The sequence below is a fragment of the Ostrea edulis genome, chromosome 3, assembly GCF_947568905.1.
Source record: "Ostrea edulis chromosome 3, xbOstEdul1.1, whole genome shotgun sequence".
NCBI lineage: Eukaryota > Metazoa > Mollusca > Bivalvia > Ostreida > Ostreidae > Ostrea > Ostrea edulis.
The window spans coordinates 22,249,614-22,260,727 of record NC_079166.1 but is presented as its reverse complement, the minus strand read 5'-3'; positions in this window follow the sequence as shown (position 1 = coordinate 22,260,727).

Here is an 11,114-nt window from a genome sequence, read left to right as displayed (position 1 = left end):
TGTGTCCAGGGGTCCGTGTTTGCCCAACTGTCTAATTTGTATTGCTTGTGGGAGTTATGAGATTGATCACTGTTCGTTATCTTCACCTTGCATATACATATATATATATATATATATATATATATATATATATATATATATATATATATATATTGGGATAAATCTCCGATATAATCTTCTAGAGTGCTCGACGTGGCCTCACGGAGCTACATAAATTGACGATCAGATGGAGTTCAATCACATAACATTTATTTCTCTACAGGCTGTTTCGTGAGGGGATGGTTTCCCCTCACTCGTCGGGAGAAAAATGACATCTAACGAAAAACATCCGCGTGGCTGAGAATATGTTACACAGAAACATACTGGATAGTTGCTAAGCATGATTACACACAGGATTGAGTAAATAGAAATTTATGGGAATGACGGCAAGTGCTGACAAGTTCTGAACGCTTATTCAATGAAGATTTTTCGGGATGACATATTATAAAGAATTTCTCTAGAATACAGAGGTTGCACTTTTTTGAAATGTTTGAGTATGATGATGTTTTTCCTAAAATTTCCCACTTGATTTTGTAGTCAATATTTTTGTCTTTCAATGTCCATATGAATTTGCTGAGCTCGGTGGTATTCTTTTTCGTGGAATTACGGAATGAATGAGTGTGGTTGGCGTATCTTAATTTGAACTCGGTGTCTGCTAGTCCCACGTAGCTCTCTTCTTGTCCATTATCGGCTCTGACTCTAGCTAAATACACAATTCCGTGGGCGCGACATTCACCGTTGAGCGGGCATTGGTCTTTGTTTCGGCAATTACACCTGTTACATGTATCTCCGGTCTGGCGCACTTGTTTAATTGAAGCGTTATGCGAGTCAATTACATTTTGCATGGATGGCATACAACTGTATGATATTTTAATAGTGTTTCTGTTGATAATCGGGCGTAGAACATGGCCTATCGGGAAACACTCATCTATAATTTTGAGAAACTGTTTACCCAAGTTTGTTTTTACGTTACTATCATATGGGGGGTTAAACCATGTGATGTTACGGGAAAGATTTCTTCTGCTGTTCTGTTTAGTTTTGGCTGATTCGTCGTATGTTAGCTTGTATTTATAGCCGCTTTCATCAAGTGCTTTTTGGTATATGCCGGCGGCTTTGACGAATTCCTCTTTGTCCGATGAAATTGATGACAATCGGTGATTGATGCCTGATGGTATAGCTTTAAGTATGGAAGGCGGGTGGTTACTGCCGGAGTGTACGTAACGCGGAATGTTGCCGGGTTTCAAATACGGGGAATGTTTACTTGTATGTAAGTTCAACGTTACGTCCAAATAGTTGACCACCTTCTTGTTGGCATCTATAGTGATACGGAGACCATGATCCTCAAATATCTTGCACAGACGTTGTTTTATCTTCTCTGTGACTCGTGCGCTGCATTTCGTAACGCCTAGTCCGTCGTCTCTGTATAGTCCTACGTTTAATAGACTACCGAACTCGGCTTTGATCACTGACAGCAGGTAGATGCCGACTAATTCACAACACTCAGCGCCATCGTATGAGCCCATGGTAATATCGAATATATTTTCTTTGGCTTCTTTCTTGACCCACGGTTCGTTTTGACATAGTAATAACGACTTCTTTGTGTGCATAATGATGTGACTATCCGCATCGGAAATATGATGGAACTTCGATGCGTAACTGAGAACATTGTGGAGTAATTGCTCAGATATGCTGGGATAAAAGTCCACGATATCAAAACAGATGAATGAAGATGAACTCTTGTCAGGTATACTGTCGAACCATTCCACTACGGATAAAGTTTTTCGCCATAATTTGTGTCTAGTGGCTGCCGCTACTGTTTGTATAATACGTTGTAGATTTGATTTACTGATTTTTCCGAGTTCGGACTTCGTCGGGTTGATGAGACGGCATTTCGGGTCGTTTTAAAAGTTCTCTTTGTGATCTTTCAGTGTTATAAAGCATTCTCTTTCGGCTATACGTTCGGTTCTGTCGCTGATACCTAGCTGCTCAGCTATGTGCTTCCCTTCAGAGTTGATCTCGTTTATTTTCCCACCGGTAGATTTCTTGTACGTTTTATGTACATTTTTGTCACGGAGGGTTGAGTATTCTTCATTCGTGAGCTCGTAGTAATTAGATGTTTTGTCGGCTTTAATAATTAGTTTGGGGTTCTCTTTGATCCTGCGCTTGTCTTCATTCAATTTACGCTGGAACTCGTTTGTCTTGTTTTCAAATTCGACGTTCTTTATAAGGTTGGTCAACTTCTCCTCAAATGTTTTCAGCTCTTTGATTTGCGGGGGAGATTTGCGTGATTTGAAGCCAAATGTTTCTTTCTTGTCTGTAGAATTCTTCAGTTCCGGGTTCAAGTAGAATAACCTCTCCATCTTAGGTTTTTGACGAAGGTTTCTGTCCTTTCGATGAGTTTTTTTAGGTACGTAGTTCTTCCGGCATGCGGGATGTTTTTCGTCGAGTATTCATATGCGATCTTGTTCATCTTGATGATTACTTCAGGAAAGAGTGCTCAACTGGAGTAACAGGAGCGTTACGAAATGCAGCGCACGAGTCACAGAGAAGATAAAACAACGTCTGTGCAAGATATTTGAGGATCATGGTCTCCGTATCACTATAGATGCCAACAAGAAGGTGGTCAACTATTTGGACGTAACGTTGAACTTACATACAAGTAAACATTCCCCGTATTTGAAACCCGGCAACATTCCGCGTTACGTACACTCCGGCAGTAACCACCCGCCTTCCATACTTAAAGCTATACCATCAGGCATCAATCACCGATTGTCATCAATTTCATCGGACAAAGAGGAATTCGTCAAAGCCGCCGGCATATACCAAAAAGCACTTGATGAAAGCGGCTATAAATACAAGCTAACATACGACGAATCAGCCAAAACTAAACAGAACAGCAGAAGAAATCTTTCCCGTAACATCACATGGTTTAACCCCCCATATGATAGTAACGTAAAAACAAACTTGGGTAAACAGTTTCTCAAAATTATAGATGAGTGTTTCCCGATAGGCCATGTTCTACGCCCGATTATCAACAGAAACACTATTAAAATATCATACAGTTGTATGCCATCCATGCAAAATGTAATTGACTCGCATAACGCTTCAATTAAACAAGTGCGCCAGACCGGAGATACATGTAACAGGTGTAATTGCCGAAACAAAGACCAATGCCCGCTCAACGGTGAATGTCGCGCCCACGGAATTGTGTATTTAGCTAGAGTCAGAGCCGATAATGGACAAGAAGAGAGCTACGTGGGACTAGCAGACACCGAGTTCAAATTAAGATACGCCAACCACACTCATTCATTCCGTAATTCCACGAAAAAGAATACCACCGAGCTCAGCAAATTCATATGGACATTGAAAGACAAAAATATTGACTACAAAATCAAGTGGGAAATTTTAGGAAAAACATCATCATACTCAAACATTTCAAAAAAGTGCAACCTCTGTATTCTAGAGAAATTCTTTATAATATGTCATCCCGAAAAATCTTCATTGAATAAGCGTTCAGAACTTGTCAGCACTTGCCGTCATTCCCATAAATTTCTATTTACTCAATCCTGTGTGTAATCATGCTTAGCAACTATCCAGTATGTTTCTGTGTAACATATTCTCAGCCACGCGGATGTTTTTCGTTAGATGTCATTTTTCTCCCGACGAGTGAGGGGAAACCATCCCCTCACGAAACAGCCTGTAGAGAAATAAATGTTATGTGATTGAACTCCATCTGATCGTCAATTTATATATATATATATATATATATATATATATATATATATATATATATATATATATAAATACTCTAACCAAATTCGCATTCGTGTAATAACATGAGCTAATTTATGAACGGGGAAATTGTTTATAGATATGTCTATCGGAATTGTAAATGTATTTTGGTTATTGTCTTATTTACACCCAAGTGGCTCTGATGTAGTATGCGGAGGGTATGTATTTTTTTTAAATCTTAAGATATTTCTGTTTCTACATTGTTTTAAGAGGAGGCATAATTCATTAAGTTTTAAGAGCAAAGAACTTACCGGTTATATATCATTGTGTTGATAATGATATAAAGCATTGTATTTGAACATCATTTTGTTGTAGAATCAATGGACTTAAATGCTGTAATGGTTTTACTGGATATGTTTGGAACGAAATGGTTCGCAACTGTACCAGTGAGTAATATTCCATCAATAAATGCTTGAACTACAGAAAATATGTACATTAGAAGTCAAGGACAAGAAGATATAAATATACATATAATGAATAATTCTGTGGTGTTATCGTTTTAATTGATGCCGCGAAGCGCTGAAAAAGCATTATAACGTTAAATGTATCGATATAATTTCAATGATATTCAGTGCTATCTCTGTTAAATGTTCATAATCTATCTTATAAAGATCTGAGACATAAGCATTTTGCTCCAAACTCGATTGTATACTAATACATTAAGTCATTAGGTCAAATGCTGTCTGACGTGTTTCATACCGATTGTTAGACCATTCTTGACACACTGATTTTAACTACGGATAACTCCCTTTATCTGATCAGGATATAAGGCCCACGATGGGTGTGACCGGTCGACAGGGGATGTTTACTCCTCATAGTCACCCGATCTTATCTCTGGTGTGTCCAGGGGTCCGTGTTTACCAATTTCTCTATTTCATATTGCTTATAGGACTTATGCGATTGATCACTATTTGTTATCTCTACCTATCATGACAAATGCTATAAATTATATCAGAATTAACTTGTAAATTGAAAGAAAAACATGCTGTAAACGAATTACTAATATATTTAACATATGTAGACAAAGAATAAAACGAACCTTTTTTATATTACAAAGAATTGAGAGCTCTGTATTTCTCATACATCTCGACAACTGAGATTTAAAAAAATGCTGACCATTAGAAATACACTACTTAAGCATTCTAAACATTCAAAAGGGAGAAAGTAATTTGTAAATTTTCTGATCAAGTTGCGTTCATGTGCCATTAACACTATTCTCATTTTTATTTATTTTAATTTTGAGTATAGAAAATGAAAAATGTACGTCATCTACTAGTGATATAGACATTTCGATGTTATCGAACAGCCCACCCAACAGATGTTTGTATAGATACTTCAAGAAGGTATTTGAGAAATAGTTAATATATATTGAATGGTGTCCTTTACAGCTACAAGTTAGATCACTTTGTGACGTCATTGCACCTTCCGAAACGGAAATTATGTTTTTGCTGACGATAAAATGAAAGTATAAGTTATACAACTTTGAAATACATTTAAATTTATTTGCTGCTGATAAAATGAGATTATAAGCTCTACAACTTTCAAATGCATTTCAAGTATTTAGTCTGATGTTGACGGGCAATGTCAATTCGATGTGATTATCTGTTCTTCTCTGAATATACAGTTCAACTGTGAATCGCCAGGATTGTTTACACGTGTATTGATCTCAGAATAGAGACGAAAGTATTTTCATTTTATGAATGTGAATCTTTCGGTCATTTATATATTTGTTAGTAACATACGTTTGTTAAGTTTTCTGATAGTAAAATGGAATTGGAAGTTATCAAATTTATTGTTAAATTACGAAGTGTAAAACAGTAGGTTTGAGCGCAGAAAAGCCATAAAATGGGTCTATATTAAGATGCTTTGGTCGCTTTTTGTATTTTCGCCACTTCGAGAATTTTTAACGCATATTTAGACATCAATAGGTGTAGGTGAAGTACCACAGATGTCGACATTTATCTAGTACGCAGGGCCATAGCAGTAAGGTTTCTTTAACGTAACAACGCCTGTCGCGACAGGGACCTCTGTTTTAGGTCATATCCGATATCCCCATGATTGTCACTTTTAAATGCCGAGCGTTTAACGAAGGATCGATCGCTACCTATATTTACGTCTTACGTTTGATGCGGCCTGTCACAAAGGAGATTCCAATTGATGACTCCCAGCTTAGAAAGCGAACGCTCGGCTGTTTTAAGTTAATGTACACATTCAGTTGAAAGACATGCATGCGGTATGGCTTTTTAAAATATGTGGTACATTTCAAAGCCATACATTTAGTTTTCTTTAGGACGTTTAATAAATATCACTGATCAACCAGTATATTTCTAGAGAATATCTTTTTGATCTTAGCAATGACTTTGGTAGAACCTGAATTAATGTAATGGAACTATTTCATTTTACCACTTATATAATCAAATTTCATTGATATATTGAATTACGTTTTGCATACAAGATATTTATAGGTAGATGTTCTATATGGTAATTCTTAAAATTTTACGTAAAAGAACAGGGAAGGAGAGATAAAAGTAGAGGAAGAGTATACAGGGATTTTGAGGGAAAACTTGATGAAAAAAGTAAAGGTTTTCCATATAGTTAAGTTTCAATTTTCATGGAGTAAAGCTTCGTAGGGATGTAAAATGAAATATTTTACCATTCAATTATGCAATGTATTATTGGAAGACTCCTCGAATATTCGGAACAATATCAGCGGAGAAAACATTTTTTAAATGTAAAATTATAAACTGTTAGGCATATTTGTGTTAAAAGACAATAAAATAAATGACATTAGGAGAGAGAGAGAGAGAGAGAGAGAGAGAGAGAGAGAGAGAGAGAGAGAGAGAGAGAGAGAGAGAGAGAAAGAAAGAAAGAGAGTGAGATAGAGAGAGAGAAAGAAAGAGAGAGAGTAGTTCTCTTAGGAGAAAGAGTGAGAGAGAGAGAGAGAGGAAGAGAGAGAGAGAGAGCAAGCAAGAATAAAAGAGAATGAGATACAGACAGAGAGAGAGAGAGTAGTTCTGTTAGGATAGATACAGACGTATGAGAACAAACATCACACTTGATATTATATGTTAAACCTCACACTTCATGTTGTATGTTAACCATCTATTAACAAAATCCACTTACGTGGTAACCGTTTGAGCCAGGAGAAAACTTTATGATCTACAAATACAACATGCCGCGTATATGACATTCCATCTAACCATTTAGAAATTCGAAGCGGGGTTTTCTAATTGCAATGTGAAAAATGCGTGGTTTAATATCAGTACCATACGTGGATGGCATTTGATCAACATAGTAATTATCTGAAGTACTCTTTACACGGTTATGAATTTTCCTCATTATTCAAAGTTCAAGTGTTTTCATGTGTATGAATCGTTAGTAAAAGGGATCAAAATTAAAACACATGTACACTGGATGTCCTTGCATGGAAATTTTGTTTACATCCACATGATTGATAAGAAGAAAAGAAATCATTAAAGATTTCTTATATGCAAAATATTGAAATATTCCTTCAGAAGAGACTCTGAATTTTCTCTTCTTATTTGATGTCGAATGTCATATGCCTCCAGGAAAGATTTCGCAAAAGGCGAAGATTAAATATTTTTTTAAATTCCTTATTCAACTATTGATTGTTAAAATCTACAGAGAGTTTTAACGTGTACAGTAAGTATAAAAGTTATACAGAAAGAATAAAACTGTGAACAGTAGCTTTCAAATTAACATATGGACTATAATCTGTTAACATTGAAGTTTTAACCACATTTAGAGTATGCTTTGACTCTAGTGGTATCATCTATATAGGCATGGTTAAAAGTTTGATATTACTTCAATGTTGCCGTCTGAACACACATCTATAGAATTAGATTTAGAGTCTAGTTTGACTTCTCGTATGAACAAATATCTATATAATCAGATTTAGAAGATGATTGACGTCAATGGTTTAATCTGAACGCACACACAATTGAAATAAAGGTACATAATGTAGGTTTTTTTTTTTTTTGCTTACGTTCCGTTGAGAATTTTTCACTCATATTGGAATTGGCCATGATAGGATCGGAGCTCGAAATATAAAATGAATGTAGTAAACAGTCATCATTGTTAGTAAACATTGTATATAATAGTAATATGGTCATCAGTAATCATAGTGTAGTGAACACTATATATAAAGGTAATCGAAATGTAGTGAATACTGAATGTAATACTCAAATGAATTTAGTGAACACTGAATATAATGGATCAAAATGAAATGAACACTGAATGCAACACTTTGTCATTAAAATGTAGTGAACACTCAAAATTTTTGACTGCTATCAACTGAGAAACGAAACTTCACATATATATCCTTGGCACCTGATCCCACCTTTGGTATTTCCTTGGACCGTGTTTGACTAACTTTGTATTTCATATTCCATGTGAGAGTTATGATATTGATCACTGATTGTTATCGTCGCCTTTCATCCCGGTAAAGTTGAGATAAAAGACGCAACAGAGTCCTCGATATCTGCTTCATACTTGGATATTTTATTAAAAATGGATATGAAAGGCAAAACAACAATTCGACTTTATGACAAACGGTATGATTTCAACTTCCTCATTATTAACTTCCGATATTGATGTAGCAATATTATATTATCACCTGCACATAGTGTTCATGTTTCTCAACTGATTTGATACACAAGAGTATGTGAACGTTTGTGAAATTATTTCTTTTGCGTTGTGGGCAATACGTGATTTCATATCAGTACCATACGTGGATGGTATTCGATCAACATTTTTATGATCTCAAGTATTTTTCACACGGTTATGAATTTTCCTCATTCCTCAAAATTCAAGTGTTCCCATGTTTGTGAATAGTAGTATAAGTGATCATAATGCCATTAAATCACCTGCATATGGTGTTTATATATCTCAACTGATTCGATATGCAAGAGCTTGTTCTGGGTATAGTCAGTTTTTAAATCGAGGTAAGCTACTGACAAACAAATTGATGATACAGGGATTTCAACAGTCTCGATTGAAGTCAGCATTTCGCAAATTCTATGGTCGTTATAACGATCTAGTTCGTCAATACAACCTCGCATTGGGTCAAATGCTGTCTGACGTGTTTCATACCGATTGTTAAGCCGTTCTTGGCACACTGATTTTGACTGCGGATAACTCCGTTTAGGTGATCAGGATATGGAGTTCACGGCGGGTGTGACCGGTCGACAGGGCATGCTTACTCCTCATAAACACCTGACCCCACCTCTGGTGTGTCCAAGGGTCCGTGTTTGCCCAACTATATATTTTGTATTGCTTGTAGGAGTTATGAGATTGATCACTGTTCGTTATCTTCACCTTGCATGAATGAAAGGAAGAAGAGTAATAATTTAGGATTTCTTAGATGCAAAATATTGAAATATGCCTTGAGAAGAGAGTTTCAATTTTCTCGTTTTGTTTTTATGTCCAATGTCATATCTTCCAAGGAAAGATTTCGCAAAAGGCGAAGATTAAATTGAAAGCATTTTATTCCTATTCATTTATAAATTGATAAAATCTACAGAGGGTTTTAACTCGTTGAGTAAGTATAAGAAGTATACAGACAGAACAAAGTTGATATCAGCAGTAGCTTTCAAATAAATGTATGGGAGATAATCTGTTAACATTGAAGTTTTAACCACATTTAGAGTCTGACTTAAATCAAGTGGTATTATATTTTATATATTCATAGTTAAAAGTTTGATATGACTTTAATGTTGTCATTTGAACAAAAAGCTATAGAATTAGATTTAGTCTGATTTGACTTCTTTTATGAGCGAATATCTATACAGCCAGATTTAGAATATGATTTGACGTCAATGGTTTAATCTGCACACACACATTAATAAAATAAGTAATGATGTAGGTTGTTTTTTGTCGTTTCCGTTCCGTTGAGAATTTTTCACTCACAGTGAGATGTTTCCACCTGTAGGTGAAGTACCACAAATTTAGACCTATGCTAAGGCCTCGGAGTTATAGCAGTGATGATTCTTTAACATACCAAAGCCTGCTTTGACACGAGATCCGTGTTTGAGGTGATATCCGGAAGGCGTGCGATTGTCTTCGTTTGACGAAGGAGAAGTCAGTGACTATATTTACGTCATAGGTTTGACACGGCCATAACAGGAGTCGGGGTCGAACTCTGATAGTCATCATTATTAGTGAACATTGAACATAATTGTCAGTAATCAATAAGTAGTGAACGGTAGATATAATGGTAATCAAAATGTAGTGAGCACTGAAAATAATATTCATAAGAATTTAGTGAACACTGAATATGATGGATGAAAATGAAATGAACACAGAATTCAAGACTTAGTCATTAAAATGTAGTGAACACTCAAAAGTTTTGTTCGCTATCAAGCTATATTGATGATTCATCAATTGTGACACAAAACTGCACATACATATCCTAGGCACCCGATCCCAACTTTTGTATGTACTGGGGTCCGTGTTAGACCAACTTTGTATTTTGTAATCCTTATGGGAGTTATGAGTTTGATCACTGTCTGTTATCGTCACTTTTCATCCCAGTGAAGTCGAGCCAAAATACAGAACATATCCCTCTACGTCTGCTACATACTTGGACATTTTATTGAAAATGGATATCAAAGGCAAAAGAACAATTCAACTTGATGACAAACGGTATGATTTCAACTTCCCCACCGTTAACTTCCCGTGTTGATGTAGCATTTCATTATCACATGTTGTTTATGTCTCTCAGCTGATTTTATACTTAGCTTGCGTTTGATGATGTTTTTAAAAATCGACTCAGGCTAATGACAAACAAGTTGATGGTGTAGTGCTCTAAATATTTTAGTTTAACGTTTGCATTTTTCAAAATCCATGGTCGTTATAAAAATGTAAATCTTATACGGTACCAATTTTGATGCATCAGATGCGCATTTCGACAAATAATGTCTCTTCAGTGATGCTCAATGAAATGTTTGAATTCCGAAATAACAATAAACTTGCTAGAGCTAATTTAGGGAAAAACAGAGTGCCAAAAAAGTGGAGTCAAATTCGTCTAAGGATAAGAGTTATGCATGAGGGAGACAATCCTTAATTTTGAAATGAATTTCTAAATTTTATCACAGGAATTAAATATACATCCGTAAGGAGATATACCATTACCCACTGTCATTATGTGAAATGCTGTCAGGCATGTTTTATACCATTTATGGTCGTTGTTTACACCCGGAATTTACTATGGATTACTTCGTTTACCCGATCAGCATGATGTCCAGTGCGACAGGTCAACAGAG